The sequence below is a fragment of the Mustela lutreola genome, chromosome 2 (genome assembly GCF_030435805.1).
Source record: "Mustela lutreola isolate mMusLut2 chromosome 2, mMusLut2.pri, whole genome shotgun sequence".
Classification (NCBI taxonomy): Eukaryota; Metazoa; Chordata; class Mammalia; order Carnivora; family Mustelidae; genus Mustela; species Mustela lutreola.
Genome location: NC_081291.1, coordinates 132,628,369 through 132,648,653, shown reverse-complemented (window position 1 = coordinate 132,648,653; position 20,285 = coordinate 132,628,369). Strand labels below are relative to the sequence as shown.

The following is a 20,285-nucleotide window of genomic DNA, read 5'->3' as shown; positions in this document are numbered from 1 at the left end:
ATACTCAGAATAGGCAAATCCATAAAGACAAAATAGATTAGTGCCAAGGGACATGAGAAATGTAGAGTCACTTCTAATGGTTATAGGGTTTCTTTCTAGGATGATGAAATGTTCTAAAATTAAATAGTGGTGATGGTACAGTTTAATGAATACATAAAAACCTGCTAAACTGTATGCCTTAAAAATGTGCATGTAAAAATGTGAGTATAGTTGACTCTTGATCAATACAAGTTTGAACTGTACGGGTGCACTTATATGTCAATTTTTTTGATAAATATAGTTGTAAAAATGTGTTTCTTATGATTTTCATAATATTTTCTCTGGCTTTATTGAAAAAATAGAGTATATAAATATATACACAGTATGTGTTAATTGACTATTCAAGTTTTCAGTAAGGATTTTGGTCAACAGTAGACTATTAGTAATTAAGTTTTGGAGGAGTCAAAAGTTATGCACAGATTATCTACCATACTGAGGTCAGAGCCCCTATTGTTCACAGGTCAACTGTATATTATAAAATTGAAGAATATATATAGGGAAGACTTACGGAGGATTGAATTATAAGGAACCCAGATTAGCAGATAAAATAGAAGGTAATAGTCTCATTTATATAACTTAGTCTCAGAACACCAGGCAAAATTAATGAACAGAGACCAAGATTTAATCACACTTATTTATTTATTTATTTTTAAGATTTTATTTATTTACTGACAGAGATCACAGTAGTCAGAGGGGGAGGGGGGAATAGGCTCCCTGCTGAGCAGAGAGCCCGATGAGGGGCTCGATTCCAGGACCCTGAGATCATGACCTGAGCCAAAGGCAGAGGCTTAACCCACTGAGCCACCCAGGCACCCCTAACCATGCTTTTTTAAAGTTGTTTTTTCATTTGTAAGTTTTTATTTAAAAATGAAAGGGAGGGGGACCCTTAACTGCAAAGAAAAATAAAGGGAGTAGAAATCAGCTTATCATCAGACTTCCCTTCTGCAGCATTTAGTAATGAAAGGTAACAGGCCAATATGTATAGAATTGCAATGGGATAAGTTTACGATTCAAAACTGCTTATCCAGCTGGGCTGTGATTCGGCGTGCATAAGAACAAAAGAACAATCTTCTCATCATACAAAGGCAGACACACATACCACCATCACCACCAACAAAAAAATGCATACTTACATGCTTACTTGCCAAATAATGATCAAGAATTCAAGATTGGGACTATGAAATGAAACATGACATTTATATAGTTGTTGCTATTGTTTTAAAACAAGGTGTTAAAATTAATTCTTACAAGATTCCTATGGTAAGAAAAAGTTAATAAAATTCTGGATCAAATATCTCTGATCACTTCAAAAAGCAATATAAGAAAGTATATTAAATGCCTTATTGTGTAAATCATGGATTCAATAGATATTTTTTCCTTCACATTCATGGAAAATACATATTTTAGAACAAAGGAAAGAAATGCAATCAATGTAAAAAGAAAAAGCCAAACATGACAAAATGCTAAACACATACATTACAATTACTATTAGATTTAATCCTTTATTAAAAGGTAGAAATTACCAGGCTGGTTGAAAAACAAAATCAAACTATTAGGTTTTAAAAGAAACAAAGCTAGGCAACATGATACCAGTTTAAAGACAAAAGGTGGCAAAGCACTAATAGACAAAATTAATTTAAAAATATGGGGTGGCCATATTTTTCAAAATAAGACACAATTCAAGGCAAGGGCTTTAATTTGGTGAAAAAAAAGGTATTTTATATTGGCAAAGATGTAATCCATACTGAACATTGAATAGCCATGAGCCTATTTGTACTGAGTGTGTAGAATTAAAATATGTAGAACAATCTGGAAAGGAATATATGGCCTTGGGCACCTGGGTGGCTCAGTGGGTTAAAGCCTCAGCCTTCGGCTCAGGTCATGATCTCAGGGTCCTGGGTTCGATCCCCGCATTGGGCTTTCTGCTTGACAGGGAGCCTGCTTCCTCCTCTTTCTGTCTGCCTCTCTGCCTTCTTGTGATTTCTCTCTGTCAAATAAATAAATAAAATCTTAAAAAAACAAAAAAGAATATATGGCGTTGGTATTAGATTTGGATTCAAGGGAAACAAGTAAATAAACACACAACATAAAGAATAAAGAGAGGACAGAAATAGACTTGGGAAGAAGCAAAGGCAAGGTGCTGACCCAGAAATGGCAGTAACAATGACGGAGATTCAGGGAAAATTTGGGTTACACAATAGTTTTTATCCTTCTGTTCAGTACTGTACAAAGATTACAAAATAAGTCAGAAGTCAGCCCACAGGTAAGTTGTATGTGTGTGTGTGTGTGTCTGTTTACTGTATTTGAATACCAGTTTTCCACAATCACCACCATTCTCTTTTGTCTTCTATGGGGCTACTTAGGGTCATTTACCTTACGCCCCTGGCTTCTGTAGGCATTTCAATTTGTGATCCCTAGAATGAGATAAGGGGAATGGCTAAGGAAGAATGACTAAGGAAGAATGAGTCTGAGAAGTAAGAGATTAATTGTTCAAAAAGTAACAATTGCATACACTTAAAAATGGTTAAGATGGGAGAACTTTGATATGTATTTTATCACATTAAAACAAGCTTAGAAACCTAAAAAGATAGTAACAATTATGAATCTACTGAAGCATTTAAATCTACCTTAAGGGGATTGTATTTATTCACCTGTACTCAGTTTGGTTCATATTATAAAAAGTAATGGCTTATTGAGACATTGATACATGTCTGTAAAAATTTCCCTTTGCCTTCAGAGCAAAGAAGTCAACTTTAAAATTTTGTCTCATTTCCTCTCTTTTCGGTCTTAAAATTTTTTAGTTGCTCTAGTTTATGTTCATATCACCTTCCTTTTATGTCATCCTATTTGGAAAACTTTAGTTTTTGGTTTGATAACTGCATCTTAAGTGCCACAAAACATTAATTATGTATTTTACCCATATAGAAACATAATGTTCAGCTAGCTAACTAGCATAAATAATCAATCCATCCCTGAGAGTTAGTAACCATATACAACAAACCGGAGTAATTCCTATCTTTATACAAGTAAAGACAAGCATTTGATTGTAAATCTGACAACACACAAGTTTTCTCTTTATGTATTTGTTTAATAGTACACCAGCTGATATTTTAAGAAATGTTTTCTTCTTTCTCCCCATCAGAATAAGTTGTCAATGAAAACCTTTAAGATTTCATTTATCAGATGGATCCAGAATTCCTATCAAAACATCCAGCCTTAGAACGTAGGAAGTAAGCTTCACAACCCGGACAAACTTGTTGCTATGAAAGTCACCTTATTTATTTGTAAGGCCCTTAAGCCCTATTCAGAGCCTCTTTATTTCCAATAAACGATTTGACTGTTTATTATTGAATTTGTATGTGTAGACAGATTCACAATGATTCAATGGTGTAAACCCTCTCAATGATAAAAATGAGAGGGAAAAAACTGCAAAACTAAAAAAGCGTAGTTGTGAGAAGGGCACATGTCTTGACAACTCAGTGAAGAGAATTTTCTTAAGCCAGATGGAAGATTGGAGATGTATGAAGTCACAAGTGCTTACCCTGCTGAATGTGCTTTCCAGGGGATAGATTACTGGGGTTCTCAGCAGTCCGAATATGGTGATAGGTTGTCAATGGCATTTTCAGGCTGTCAGCCTGACTTTCAGGGTAGAACTAATAGGTAAGAGTTATGTAGCATTAGTGTGTATGATTTGTTTTAATGTCTTTTGCAGCATCTAAGGTAATAGAAGAGTCTCTAATAGAAGCAAAAGATCACTTTTCATAGGTGAAAGGGCAACATTTTAGGACTATATACTATACCGTGATTTAAATGGGTTTTGTTCCAAAATGTGTTAGTATCAGGTTGAACTTCGTGAAGTTGCCAAAATTGGACTGTTTCTGACTTGCCAAAAAAAAAAAAAAATGGCAATTCATGTGGTTCAACGTAATACATCAGCTATTCCAGCCTACAGAGTATTGTTCCAACTGGGAATCTGTTTTTCAAGGGAAACTAAAATATAATTTTGTTTCTAGGTGAGTAATAAACATGCCTTGTGTCCCTTTTGCCAGGCCCTATTCTCACATGGATGATAATTTTCTCTCTTTATCCTCCCAAGTCTTACATGTAATGGAATTTCCTAGAGCTTGGCCATAGGCCATCTCCCCCACAGCCCGCAGGAAATCTCATCCATCCTGATAGTCTTAAATGTGCTGACAACTCCCAAATATATCGTTGTCCCAGACCTGTGCTCTGAACTCTAACCTTGTTTATCTAACAGCTTCCTTAGCTCCCAAAGTGCATGGCATGAAGGCATCTCAGATTTATCTAACCGGAGCACAATTCCTAATGACCTCTCAACCCTCTCTGTTTTCGCCCAACCTTCTCCATCTAGAGAAGGGCACCCTCACTCACCCAAGTGGCCTAGGAGAACTCTGAAAGTCATCTTTTCTATTACCTATGTCCTGTCTAGTCTCTGTCTTAATAAGAATGTCCAGAATCTTTCTGCTCCTTTTCTACCAACATCAATACGGCTACTATCTCCTTTCACCGAAATTATTGTAATAACCACTCAATTTGTCCTTAAGCTTCTGCTCTGGACTCCCTATAATCCATTTTGTAAATATCAGCTTCTTAAATTGTTCTACAGTTTGGGAAAATGCAGCCTTCTTGCTACCTACAAGGCCCTGTATGATCTGGTCCCTACCTACTTAAGCTGGCCTCTTTCCATTTTGTTTCCTGATTTCTTTCAGTTCCTCACAATCACAAGGCTCTGTCCTGCCTCCTGCGCCTTCAGGTTGTTCCCTCTGTCTGGAATATTGCCTCCCTCTTTAACTCTTACTTATCCTTTAGCTCTCAGCCTACATGACCCTTGTTCAGAGAGGCCTTGCCTGATCTCCTCTCCAACAGGAAGTAGGCCCCCATGAATCATTCATGTAGCACAGTATGTTTTATTCATTGCACTTAACAGAGTTTGCACTAAGATATTTGCATGTATATTTATCTGGTCAGTGTAAACTCCACGAGGCAGGGCCCTTGCCTGCGGTGCTCACCACTGGGAGGGCCCAGACCATGCTAGATGGTACCTGCTTAAAGTGAAAAACAGTCTGTCTTGGATGTTTGTACTTGAAGACCAGATTGTTCAGAAGAGATTGGGACATGACGGTCCTCTAGAAGTATGGTATATAGTACGTGGAACTCGGGCTGCTTCCAGATCTCATCTTCACCTCATGTGAGTTAACACAACTATTCTGAGGCCCTGAGTTGTAAGTTTCGAAGGCAGACAGTCTCTTCTGTTCACTCCTGTATCCCCAATGCCTAGAAAAATGCCTGGTAAATAGTAGATGCTTAATAAATAGTTGATAAATGAACGAACTTCTGTTTCCTCTTTTGCAAAGTTCTTGTCTCATGACACTGAGGGGTTTAATTTAAAAAAACAAATGAACATAGTAAGTGCCTAGTACATAGCAGGTACTCAGTAAATGCCAGACACCCTAATGTCTTCTTCAAAATGTAATTCTGATTTTTTTTTAATACCACTGATTCTTTAAAACTCTGGGCTCCCACAAAGCTTGAGGATGAGGGGCCGTGAGGTGGGTGCATTAACCTTTGAGGCTTTTTTCAAACTACCTAAACTTTACTGGCCTCACCTCCACTGTCTACTACAGAGTGGCTATTCTTTTTTTTTTTTCTTTTTTTTTTTTTTTAAAGATTTTATTTATTTATTTGACAGACAGAGATCACAAGTAGGCAGAGAGGCAGGCAGAGAGAGAGGAGGAAACAGGCTCCCTGATGAGCAGAGAGCCCGATGCGGGGCTCGATCCCAGGACCCGAGATCATGACCTGAGCCGAAGGCAGAGGCTTTAACCCACTGAGCCACCCAGGTGCCCCCAGAGTGTCTATTCTTGAACTTATTCCATGCCTCAGGTGTGTGAAAGCAAAGGTTAAAAAACACCAGCCTAAAACCAATGTCACTGGAATATCTGATAAATGAGGGTTGTGTATCAGAAGACTGTTAATGCTTTTAGTCAAAAGTGTGTGTGTGTGCATGTACATATATATTCATGGAACTCTGTGTGTATGTGTGTGTATTCTATGGAACTGCAGTGATTCTGTAACAGTGCTGCTGTCTTTCTGTTGGTGAGAAATACCAGAATGTGTGATTGATAGCGTGTTCCTCCAGATCTTTTAATTTGGATTTAATTCCAAGGACAGTTGCTAGTCCATGATTTTTTTTTTCTTAGAAAGGGGAGAAAGGGGCCGACAGAGTAGATTTCTTCCTCTCTGAAATCATGTATGAACCTTACTTCAAGCTCCTTTTTCAAGGGAACTATTTATACTTCCAGTGACCGATGGGAAGAGACTCAGTTATGCCACATTTACCTTTGTTTTACCTCAGTTTAAGCATTTGTGAGCTCTGCAATCATTTTATATCAGTTAATTAGGCATGAAATCCAGGCAAGAGAGAAGGATGAGGGTTAGAATCACCACAGGATGTCCACAAATCCCAGAAACGGGGGCTGTGGGAATTCATCAACCAATAGAGCTACATCTTCCAGCCAGACCCCTGGCTACAGAGACACAACTTCGACAATGGGAATAGATAAAAGTGCCTCTTAAAGCCCTCTACTGGTCTATAATTGTAAAATGTTTACAAGCTTTTGGATTATTTATGCAACTGAAATATTTAAGCAATTGGAAGTGCCCGACTTCTGTGGAGCATATATTTTCATAAATTGCAGTTTCTAGCATCAAGCTGTTCTTTCTATAGTATACGGAGGCTGTTCAAATTTGAATATTTTAAATGTCAACATAGAATAACATTAAGGTTTATGACCTGCCTTTAAGAAAATCCACAGTGCAAAATCTGAATTTACACATCTTTGGGACACCCTGGACGTGTCACTAATCTGATGAATCCATCAGAAGTAAAACTACTTCTGGTATCGCTATATTCAAGACAAGTTAATTGAACACACCCTTACGGTTCCCAGTAGTTGTATCGAGTTGTAGCAACTTTTACCATTTGTCATTTTCCTCCTGTCACTCTAAAGTGCTCCCAGATTTGAACAACTAAATTCTTTTCCTTCCACTTAAGGATTTCTCAGTCTTTCATTGCTGGTCTGCATACCTGCCCATCCATGGGTTTCAGGGTTAAACTGACCGTGTCCTATCCCCAGCCTCCACCCCTAGGCCCCAATAGTTGTGTGCCTCCTGGATTCCCCCTAACCCTTTCTCTTTCCTTGTGACTGATCACCTAACCTTGTTGACCTACCTGAGTTACTGCTTTTCTTCCTTTAATGCTGTTCACAAGACAACATTGGTAACTTTCCTGCAGCCTCAGGCCACACAATGAGCCATTATGCTGTTGTCTGAACTGATATTTCAAAATATATTCATTCAGCACATCCACTCCTTCCTCTACTTCCACTTTAATCTTTCAAGTCTAGCAGGTTACTAGGTCATACCTCTCACTATAAGCAGTACACATATAACCCCCAATCTACATTTCATAAGTGTATCTGTAAACAGAAAAATGTTACATTTTAATCCATGATGTATTTCAGGACAGTAGTTTGGAAGCACTTCCTAATTAAGAAACTGAAAGAAAGCACATGGTATTGTAGTAGTCCCACTAACCTGACTTCGTTTTAGAGTAAGTTAAGATTTTTTTAATCTGCAACACACCTTCACCTCTAAGTTGTAACCAGTAATGTAAAGTTAGGTAACCAATTATGGTTAAGTAACCAATTATGCTGACTGATTCAATATTTTAAAGTCAATTTACATGTGAAACCTGGTTCTTGTTTTAAAGAAATTAAATGACAGGATTAGATTCCTTCAGATGAGCTCATTGTGGTATTGTGCTTTATAAAAAGATCTGTTATTTTAGGTTGAGATGTTGGAAGAGTGGGAACTATAAGAAGCCTGTGGTTAGGAATGGAACCTTGTATATATAAAGCGGACCAGTATCACTGTTCATACTTGAAATTATAGCAAATATAAAATGTGAATTTGATGACATAGTCTTTTTAAAAATATCTTGGTTTTCATCTTTTACTTCTCTGTAACCTCTGAGATCATAGTACTAGCTATTACTATTAAAATGAGTATGTGTTACTGTTTTTCTAATTTTTTTTTTTTTAATTAAACTTCCAAGTAAGTATATCTGGCCATCAGTCATAGGATAAGGCATCTTTCTGATTTTGGACGAGGTAGATAAGCAAATGCCCCTTATAATTAACATGGCAGTCATAGCCATGAACGCGATTTCTAGTCTACCACTATAATTATTTAGATTAGCTATTTGATTTCCATTAATCAAAGGAAGAAAACTAAGTAACTGCAATATGCAACCAACTGCCTCTGACTTTAAAAATAATGTATTCTGGGTCTCCACTGACTTTTTTCATGTCACAAGTCTGGGCCTCTGTGTGAAAAATAGAGTCCAGGGCCGTATGTAAATGAGGTTTTCCACCCACAGGGGATCAGCTCTGTGAGACTCAGTAAGTATTTAAACAGCTACAAAGGATTTATTAAAAAGAAGAGTGCATCTATTACTGATTGGGATATTTTGAGAGAAAGGCACATTAAACAGCAATTTTTTAAAATAATGAAGTTAGTGAATCACAGTATCAGATGACTTTACTGCTGAAAAGAATCTTAAAGATCAAAGACTAACCCTCCTGTTTTACTGATAAAGCCAAGAGCTCTCTCTAGGACCACCTGGAATATCACAGCTTTTTGAAAGGACCTCAGTTCCACTGAACTTAAAGGTCACTAAAGACAGTATGTAATTGTTGCTTATATCCATGGTGTTTGCACAGTCCTAGGGACATACTAAACATTAAAGTATAAGTCTGTGTGATGAATTAATAAGTAACTATGAACAAACATGGTCAGGGATTTATGTTAGACAAATCATACTCAAGACTGGCTTTATCTGTTTTCAAAAAGTTTGCATTAAAGTGGCCTAAACTGGTAATAATCTCTCTCACACACACACACACTCACACATACACACTGTAAGATAACAGTTATTGATCTTTTAATACTTCTTGACAGCCTCTGTATATTCAGATGAAGAGGGGATATAATTATCTGAACACACCCTTCTTGCCATTTGGCAGATGGATAAGTCACCAGCTGGAGTACAAATGTGTAGGATATTTAGTAGCCTGAACCTCTGTATCCTTATAGGTCTTTCATCTTTATTTTTGTCACTGGTAGCATCTGGATCCCTGTGTCCTTGATAACTCAGACCGTTTTTTTTTTCAGCTATACATTTTAATTTTTTCACAAATGCCACATCTCCAAACAGGCATTTCTTGGGGTAGATTGATTTTTAGCAAGGCATTGATCTGTGTGAGTTGAGCCATCTAAAAAGGCCATAGCAAATCTAGGAAAATATGAGAAATAAAGTAAATAATGATAGTGATGGACTATAATAACCCATGGAATAAAATAAAGACCTATGAATCCATACTGATACAAATAAGTAATTTGAATATATAAGTAAAATGAGAGAAAAGGGATAGCTCTTTCTTACAGGAGAATTCCAATTAATGAATGTACAAAGAATTATGGAAGTAGAAAAATCACCATTTCGCAAACAACCTGTTAATTGTTACAGATAAGAATAATAATGGATGTGAAAATTAGTGGCCAAAAACATGTTGAGAAATAGGATATTTGCAGTCTTAATATATCTACCCACAGGATAGTTTATAAAAATTTGGAGGAGGGGTGCCTGGGTGGCTCAGTGGGTTAAAGCCTTTGCCTTCGGCTCAGATCATGATCTCGGGGCCTGGGATCGAGCCCCGCATCAGACTCCCTGCTCAGTGGGAAGCCTGCTTCCCCCTCTCCCACTCCCTGTGATTGTGTTCCCTCTCCCTCTCTGTCTGTCAAATAAATAAAATCTTCAAAAAAAAAATTTTTTTTTGGAGGAGACGGGGTGCCTGGGTGGCTTAGTTGCTTATGTGTCCGACTCTTGATTTTGGCCCAGTGCATGATCTCAGGGTCATGAGATTGAGCCCTGCATCAGGCTCTGCGCTGGGAATGGATCCTGCTTGGGACTATTGCTCTCCCTCTTCCACTACCCCCACCCCACCACCCACTAAGTGCATGCATGCCCTCTCTCTCTAAAATAAATAAGTAAGAAAGAAAGGATAGAAGGTGGGAAGGGAAGGAGGGAGAGACTAAGGAGACATAACCACTAAATGCAGTATGAGACCCTGGATAGAATCCAGGACCAGAAAAATGAAGTGCAATAATTGGAAAAATTTAAATAATGTTTATACATCAGTTCATAGTAACATATCAAAGTTAATCTCCTGGTTTTGATGATTGTGTATCGGTTATAAGTAAGATCTTAACATTTGGGGAAACTAGGTAAACTAGGTAAAGGCTTTATGGGAACTCTACTTTTTTTCAATGTCTTTGTAAGTCTAAAATTATTTCAAATTAAAGTTCAAAAGTATTCTTTAAAGTAAATAAAAAGGCAGTCATACTTTCTGTTATTTGGATAGACCTTTATAAAAGAAGCCTAAGAGATAGGGAAGTTTTTTGATCCACACCTGACATAGGAAATTCGTGCCAGCCATTTCATTGATTTGCCTAAGGCTGCCCATTATGAAACCAGGTTTCTGTTAGATCCCATTTTTCCCACTGTTGCCCCTTTGTTCTCATAACCACTTCACAAAGGAGGTGGAAGAGGCATTGTTATTATTCCCACTCAGTAGACTTGGAAACAGCAAAAGGAAAAGTTTTGCTGTTTAATTAGTGGTAGTTAGAACTTAAGTTCACGCTTCCCATTCTTAATCCAGTTTCTTTTCATTCATATCCCTCAAACATAGCTATTTCTCTGTTACTCTCTTTCATCTGACAGACATTTGTTTAGAATCCTCTAGTCAGAACTCTGCACTGAGGAAGGACTATGCTTACAAAAGTGGAAATGACTTTCTGGGGCCAGCTGCAGTGAGATAGTTATGAAGAAGCAATAGAAGTTAACCGGGGGAGAGGGCTAGAAATACCATTCTAAGCAGGAACCGTAACAACTCAGCCTTCAAAGATGCAGCAAGTACAACAGAATTGGTCTTGAACCCCAGCATCCTCAAGGGCCCATTTATTACTTCTCTGTAAACATTTAGTCCCCATGCACCAGTGAAAGGCGACGTACAGACTATTGAAAAGTAAACTTTAATTTTTCATATTAACTTTGCTCTGGGGGTTGTTTTAGAATCTACTTACATTGTGCTTCACTGGCAAGCTTAAATTATTCTTGCTGCCCGAATATCTCTGTAGTCCAGCTGGCTACACTCATCAATTCCTCTGTGTGGTGCCATCCATCAGGTCTTACTAATGTTATAATGGTTCTGGAGGGAGAAGAGCCAGCCACTAGCTAGAAAACTAAAGTCAAGAGAAGATGCACCTACCTGGCTTTGCAACTTGTCATAAGCTCTCCTGACACCAAGGCTGTGAAGGCAACTGACCAGAGGATAAGTCAGGCCTCCAGTCCTTCCACACTATTCCTAGGTTGAAAATTCATACACTGGCAACAGGAGATTCTTCAATTCGGGTAGCCTTGCTCTAATTTGTGTAGTGTGTGTGTGTGTGTGTGTGTGTGTGTGTGCACATGCGTGTCTGAGCTCGCACACGTGTGGTCTTGACTGCTTTAAAATCCTTAATCTGCTTTAACCGTATGGATTATTGAAGTGGAACATCTCTCCGGTATTTATCTAATCTGACCAAAGGTTATACAGTTCAAAGGATCTGAATTTGCCTTTCCATCTTTGGTTTCACACCATGTGTTCTTGTTAGCCTGTGCAGGGGATGATTTCAACATCATGATGATTTAAGGTGTTAACATTTATGTTGTATTCACCACAGTTCGACAAATAACAGTGGCCAACGTCAGGGAGAATACCAGATGATTAATCTCTGAATGGTGGGTAGTCTTGAATCTTTAGCTTTGGAGTGCCATGGTTTTGATAGCATATGGGATATATGCATCTGTATTTTAGCAATATTTAATACCAGTACAGCTCCCGAGACACGATTAGTACAGATGAACTCTTTGCTTGTACAAGAGCCCTCTTCAGCCTAACCCCGAACAGGGAAAAACAATGCTGCTTTTGTGGTTTCCTCAGGTGTGATTTTCTTTTCGTTCTGAGCCTGCCTTCAGGAATTTGAGTGATAGACTTTCGGGATCACAATTTTGTTATGTTTATTCATTGCAGGATTAGCCACTGATTTGCAATACCTTTAGGTCTGGAAAAATCCAAATAACAAACAAAAAGTTCAAGGCTGGCCATTTCAGCGTGTTAAACTATTAATTGGCCCCAGATTAAAAACTTTGTGGGCCTCTACTTAATGAATGAGTAATTTGCCCAGATTCTCTGTTTAATAAAATTAAAGTCCCAATTGTATCAGCTTCCAAGTGTATCATTAACTGTATTAGTATAAAAGCTTTAAGCCATGTTAGCCTACAAATTTGACTGATGTGTTAGGGTGGAGGAAGGGTGAGTAATACCTGTATTATCTGACTTATGTTTGTCTTTAAATAGTGTGTTATCTTACAGCCAAAATTACTTGATCTACATTAACCCTCTAACACTTACATATTCTACTGATGTTCTAATTTCATAAGACATTAGAGTGATTTCTGTTGCATAAATGATAGCTTTCATTGCTTATAAAATGTGCTTAGACACACTCAATAATGCCTTCGTCAAACTTATATTGCATTGATTACATCTGGCAGTCCCATATGGTGAAACTTTGTTACAACCCTTCCAATTAAATTATGGTTAGAAACCCACTTGTGGGGTGCAGCTCAGCGATCTACTAAATTCCTCAATGACATTCAGAACATGAAATAATTTTGAGAGAATAAATTTACAGTACAAGTGGGAGCAGAGAAGAAGGTTTTCAATCTGTATTAATTTATTTTTCAAAATTCATTACTTGCACAGTTTACTTTCCAAGCTAATTCTAACCAAAGATGAGTAACGCTGCTTTGGCAAGAGTATGTGCATAAGATATTTCCATATGTTTAAGCAGAAATACCAAGTTCAGTTCTTATATATGAGTAAATGCAGTGAAAAATGTTCTGAAGGCAGATTCTCTAGCACCTGCTCCCCGGCTTGTTCACAGCTAATGACCTTGCATCCCGTATCATGGAAAAAAGGGAAGCCATTAAAAATCTTCCAGTCTCGGGGCGCCTGGGTGGCTCAGTGGGTTAAGCCGCTGCCTTCGGCTCAGGTCATGATCTCAGAGTCCTGGGATCGAGTCCCGCATCGGGCTCTCTGCTCAGCGGGGAGCCTGCTTCCCTCTCTCTCTCTGTCTGCCTCTCCATCTACTTGTGATTTCTCTGTCAAATAAATAAATAAAATCTTAAAAAAAAAAAAAAAAAAATCTTCCAGTCTCCTGCTACCATAGCTCCCCAACTAAAAGCATCTGTGCCCACATACTTTTGCCCTGAGCTTCTAGGCAAGGCCACCCCCTACCTGGACACAGGTGCTTATCCTCTCTCTTTGAAGCACCACTTCTGCAGTTCCCTCTCCTGAAATCATCAATCCCCCATCTCTTGGAGCATTGCTACTAGGAAACCAGCATCCTGTTTTCTCTTGTACTTCAAACAAGCAAGGTGTCTTCTCCATCCAGCTATTGCTGGATTTCTCTGTTCTTCAAAGGGGCTGTCTTTGCTCAGTTCCTAGACCCTCTCTTCCCATTCCTCCGTAGCCGCCCGCACTCCTCCTCACCCTCTCCATTCTGCCTGAGTTGGCTTCTTGCTAATCTTGGGATCATACAGACACACTCCTTCCTCAGGCATGTGCTCTTGCTAATCCCTGGCCTCTGGCTCTAGTTATCAGGGGCTTGAAGGGGCTTCCTTGAAGGCTTTGTCCAGAAATCAGCTAATCAGTGAAGCTTTCCTCAGCTTTTTTATTTAAAACTACAAAATAATATAAGATGAAAATAAGGAGGCAAACTATAAGAAATGCTGAACTCTAGGAAACAAACTGAGGGTTGCAGGAGCAGAGATGGGCTAGGGGAGGGCTAATTCAGCGATGGGCATTAAATGTAATGAGCACTGGGTACCATATGCAACTGATGAATCACTAAATTCTACCTCTGAAACTAATAAAAAAATAAAATAAAACTGCAATATGCCTTGTCAGCCTCTCACTCTCTTATTCCCTTGTACTGAGTTGTCCCCACCCCCCCCACACCAAGATATTTATCACATTCTAAAATACTATATAACTTATTATATTTTCTAAATAAACTCCATTACAGGGATTTTTGAGGATTTGAGCGTCAAAAGGCTATGTTGATATAGGTCTCCTTTACAAACAATCCAATGACCCACAGGTGAGACTGTTGAGGGAAAGCCTCCTGGGCTTTGATAGTAGCCCTGAGTTTCTACACTTGATCTTAGCCAAAAGGCCAAGAAGCGATAGTCCTGAGTTTCTACTCACTGCAAACAGGATGGTCTTAGGCTACCTGCCTTCTCTGAGTCTCAGTTTGCTCCTCTGTGTGCGGAGATACTATTCCTAAATCATCCACTCAGCAGATATTGAGAGCAGACAAAGCAATGCACGAGGCGGGTATAGTCTCCCGGGAGACAGATGTGATTTCGCCCTCATGGAGTTTGCTGTCTGGAGAGGAGGTCAATATTCAAGATATTCAACCATCATCCTAGCAACAGACATGAACATAGCCCATCACCTTGTAAAGGAATAAATGAAGGAATTTGTGAAGTACCTCGTCATCAGCCCTCCACTATTTCCTCCTCCTCTGTTCCTCTCACCTCCAAACCCTTTGCACCTCACTTCCACTGACAGACATATCCTCGTTGGTATCTTACCAACTTGATTTTCACACTTGAGTACATCAAACAGTCCCCTGAAATATCTCTTGAAAAAAATGGCGCTAGAATTTTTGATTCAAGACGTTAGTGATGTGGTCCCCTAGCCTGGGCTTTTCCTCCTCTCCCGGGAAATTCCGACTGGAAAGTCCCCCAACCACACACTGGGAAGTGCTGATTTAGAGAAATAGTTTTATTAGCTCCCTTTTTAATACTAGGTTATAAAAACATTTTAGAGTCATGTCATTCTGAATAAATTATGCTTCCCCAGAAGCCATTTAGTCTGGGACTTTTGCCTCACATTAATGATATTAATGATCCTTAGAGGCTACACACACACACACACACACACACACACACACACACACTATCTAATCCTACGAGATTCTCAGTCTTAAGGTAACTGGTCCCTGCGAGGACACCTTTTGTTGCCTAGTAGAGTAACTTCGTTGCAAAAAATACCTGAGAAGTGTTAAAATGCCATCCATGTTCATTGCTAAAAAGTGAGGAACATCAAAGAGAAGCATAACCCCACAAGAAAATTGAAGAGAGAGCCTTTCTGCCACAGACATTGCAAGGAGCCATCAAAAGATGATTCTGACTGCTGCCGTTACTAAGCCATGCAGATTCAAATATGAGCCTAATTTCATTTCATTAACATAATTACATTAAGGCAAGTAATTTTGAAATGCGACGTGTTCTGTGATAAGGTCATAAAGCCACAGAACTATTCCTTGGTAAGTAATCACAAGGTAAGTTAGGTTTTATTCAATTCAGAATTATTGAAGCCTGGAAAATCTGACCTGTGGGTTGAAAAACAAAAGCACACCAGTGACAATTTATTATTTGTCTTTTAAACTACAGTCATATCATGGTTAGTTCTGTCTCAGGAGAAATTTGTTTTTCTGTGCAATTGAGTTTTCCAGACAAATGAAATGGATCTCAGTAAATATCCCAATATTTTGTTTCTGATGGTTTATGGTAGTTTATCAGACATACATCAGACATCCCCTACGGAGGGATGTACTGAACAGAGAAAGAATTATTTTTGAGATGGCTGAAGGGCATCCTCATGAATATCTTACACTGAGTGCTGCAGCAATGCCATGATTCTCACAGGAAATGTGCCTATAGTAAATCGTCCTAGGGTTTAAGTCTTTATCAGATCTGCATAGGCTTTCATTGACTGTAGAACAACATCTTTTGTGGCTTCTTCCTAAAGACCAAAGGCCTGTTTCCAGCAGCCTTTTACTCTATTTTTTTTTCCTTTTAATTGCTAAAGATGGGGAAGCAAATCAAAACAAACATTACTGTTAGGATTGTATTTAGAATAAAAATAAGCGTTCTGGAGTAGGGATCAAGGAATGCCCTGCTGAGTAAAAGTATATAAGCTTCAATACAAAAATGTGTATTTTTATGGATTTTTTTAATTTTTTATTTTTTTATGGATTTTTATTTTTGACTATTTTTAAAAACTTAAAGATTTTATTTGTTCTAGTTTTTCCATCGCATTCTGGATTAGAGAGATCATCTGATGCTGTAAACTTTGTCTGAGATAGAACCGTAATGCCAATCCTACAGATTACTGGAGTATTCTAGAATTTCTGAGAGGTTACTGCTTTTTTGCCCCAACCATTTTTTTCCTACAAGTCAGATGACCTTAGGGTCATTCTTAAATTTTTAGGGGTAAGGCCTTAATATTACTTTTACTAATCCGATATGTAATGAATGGTAACTCAGTGTAGTTTTACTTTTAAATAATAATCAAAAACTTTGACCATATTTTTCTGCGTTTAAGAGCATTTTAAGTATCTTTTAGGTGAAAGATCTATTCATGTCCTTTGCCTAATTTTCTATAGAACTTTTGTTGTTTTATCGGTTTATAGAGGTCTTATATGAAGTAGGAAAGTTTCACTTTATTTTAAATTTAAGATTTTACTTTGCTACTTGCCTTTGACTTCACTCATGTGGTTTTGCTGTAAAGACTTTTTATTTTTGCCTATAGTCATATTACTTTTTTCTTTAATGGCTCCCAGTCTTTGCCACACTTAGGCCTTTTCTAATACAACACTGTGTGTGTATAACACTTCTTTAAAACAGTACATATACACATATATATATACATAATATACACAGATGTAACATATATACACATGTGAATATATACATGTTTTATGTATGGAAAATATATGTGTATCTGTGTGTACTTATATATGAATGTATTTGTAAGTTCCCAGGATTTCTCCTTGGAATTTCAAAGCTTCAATTTTCACTTTTAAAGTTTGACTATCTAGTATTTATTTTGATTTAAAGTGCAAAGTACTTATCTTCTTTATTTTTAAATATATAGTGTGTTCTTTTAACACGTTAGTACTTACTAAATGATCTCTTATTCCACTGATTGGACATGCCAAGTTTTATCATATACTACATTATATTTCTCAACACCCTCTTCTCATTATTATTGTTTATTGTTTTTAAGTGCATTTTAGTATCTCATCACTGTTAATTTTTTCCCAGAATTTTTTTTTGTTATTCTTGTGTAATTTTTTGTGAATTTTAGAATAGCTTGTCTAATTTTTAAAGGTTGCTATTTTTATTGAAATTGCACTAAATATATAGAGTAATATCTTTATGATCTTGAATATTCCTATCTAACAATAAGGTGTCCATTTCCATTTATCCTAATCATTTCCCCCATTGTCTTACAATACAATATATGATTTTTAAAGTTAGTTTATTTCAACCAGCATCCAAATGAAGACCAGGCATTGCAATCTATTCATATGTCTCTTTGAAGCCACTGGCTTCCTGCCTCCCCAGCTCTCCCTGCCCCTTACTCCTGTATTTTATTTGTTGAGACTGAATCTATTGTACTGTGGACTTTCCCATGGCCTGGATCTTGCTGACTGTACCCCTATGGTGTTGTTTAACATGTTCATCTGTCCTTATTTTAGGAAGAGTGTTACATAAAAGATGAAACATTCTAGTTTTTTTTTTCTATTTCTTAGCAGTATTTCAATTTTTCTTTTGTATAGGTCTTTCTTCTTTCTTTCTAAGTATATTCCTGGGCTTTTAATCATAAAACTTTGATGGAGGGCAGTTAGGCAATATTTATCAAAATTACAAATACCTGTGCCTTTTGACCTGCAATTTAACTTCAAGGAACTTACCCTGCGGAGATAATTGCACACCTGTGAAATGATATATTTCTGAAATTAGCCAATACCTCATTATTTGTAATAGCAAAAGATTGCAGTAATCTAAATTCCCATTGGTAGGCGGCTGAGTAAATTATGGTGTATCCATACAGTAAAATGCTGTGACGCTGCTAAAAGTATAAGTAAATAAAATGAGGATGCTCTTTATGTATGACAGCAAATAGTTTTCAAGATATGTTGCTAAATGAAAAAGTGAGGTTCCCAACCACTGTGTAAAGGAAGTTTATTATGTTATTACTTCTGTAAGAAGGAAAAGGGGAAAATATATATACTGTATATATTTAAGATTTCTGTGGATGATAACATTTGTTGCTTCCACCAAGAGATACTGGCTGACTAGGGGATAGGAGATAGTGGGTCTTCATTATAAGCCTTTTGATATCTTTTGAATTTTGTTGCCTATGAATGTTTTACCAATTTAGCTTTTTTTAATTAAAAAAAGTTGAAGGATTGTAATGTACTATATAGCAAGTTAAGATCCTAATTAATATATTTTATACCTAAAGCCAGTTGTAGCATTATTTGGCAAACATAGGGTCAATAGGTTAAAAGGAGTGAGATTTCATCTAAACATTATGAGCTACCTTACCATCATGGAAGCCAATCAAACACTGAGATATCTCTCATACACATACACATACACACGCAAACACAAAGCTGACGCACACACAAGGAATTTAAGCAGAGTTAGTCTTGCAGAGGGAATTCCTGCATTCAACTCGAGAAGTAGACCAAGTGACCTCTAAATCCCATTCAACTGGTGCAGCAATGCATAGTAAAAATACATTGGACTGGGATGGGGGGCACCTGGGTGGCTCAGTTGTGTAAGCAGTCAGCTCTTGATTTTGGATCAGGTCATGATCTCAGGGTCCCAAGACTGAGTCCCACATCGGGCTCCAGCTCAACACAGAAATGGATTGTCCTTCTCCCTCACCCTCTGCCCCTCCCCTGCTCTCTCTTCTCTCAAATAAATAAATAAAATCTTTTTTAAAAAGTAGAGTGGGAGTTGAAGTCTTCAAATAGAAGCTCAGATTCCCTTTACATTCCTTAGTAAGCCATGTGAACATGGTAAAATATCTTAAACTGACCATGTTTCAGTTTCTTAATCTGCAAAATGAGGTTACCTTCCAGGTTACCTTGTTATGAGGATTGGTAATAATTTTGTGTCAGTATGTTTAGATGACTAGCAATTATGTATAGATGGCTAGTCCATTATATGCTCTAACCTCTAGAAGTCCCTGAATTAATTGGTATCTGGGGAGAAAACTGAGGTTAAGAGCCTCTATTTTATAGGAAGAATTTCTTTTCATTTTGAAACTTAGTTATTCCTAGCATATTCCTGAATTTTATTAACAGTTCCCTAGTCTTCAAGCTCCTAGACTCTCACTTGTAGATTCTCAGGCTATACTTGAAATGAGAAAATATGACAGCATATCCCATCCTGTTTGAGTAGCCTCTCTTGAGCTTAACTGAGGTTGAGCTTTGACCCTCATTGTTTTTCTTATTGGGACTGTAACTGTGGTTTTAAAAGCTTTATCTATAGACCTGTTTCACTGTAAAATCTACGAGGCTCATACCAACCTAATCCCCACCCTTCAGTCATTCTCTGCAGGGTCAATTATCTGTATATATTTTTTAAAAAGTCAGCTTGAGAGAATGATTTTATTTTATTCTAACTTACTTATGGACAAGCCATTTGCAAGAAAGACCCTGACACATTATCTTGGAGTCCTAAAAATATTCTCTGAAATTTCTCTGACACACCTAACTTTAAATTTCAATAATCCTTAAGACATGGAAGAAGCGGCCCCCAAGTGAATAAAGTGAAAAGCCGACATCCTCGCCTTCATTTCACCACGACGCCCCTGCAATCTTCCCGTGGTTAACTAAGGACAGCGACACATCCCCGCCAGGTGCCAGGGTAGTGAGCACTGGTGCTCAGCAGAAGATCCATAAAATATCCCTCCCATTTTACCCACCCCCCCAACCATAGGAAAAAAGTCTTGAGTTAGCTGTGTAAAGAGCTTGATAAGGGACAGTTTCCTGTCAGTGAGGATGACTAAACTTAGAAGAGATTCAGAAGGAAATAATTACATCCATGTCTCTCCAGATCTCTGAAAATGAGAGGGGTTGAATACTAGTTAGATTGCTTGAGCCTGCTTTGTGGAGAAGTACACTAT

At 37.8% G+C, this 20,285-nt stretch overlaps 1 protein-coding gene across 5 annotated transcripts in view; it reads left to right on the top strand.

Annotated features, from left to right (window-relative positions):
• SERPINI1 (serpin family I member 1) overlaps nt 1–20,285 on the top strand; it is a 77,034-nt gene that overhangs the window by 12,057 nt on the left and 44,692 nt on the right. The window contains exon 3 of one of the 5 annotated variants that reach the window (XM_059163549.1): nt 11,368–11,513. The exons of the other annotated variants lie outside the window; for them this stretch is intronic. The gene's annotated coding sequence lies outside the window, so the exon portion shown is untranslated. The remainder of the gene's footprint in view (nt 1–11,367; nt 11,514–20,285) is intronic. 5 annotated transcript variants of the gene reach the window in all.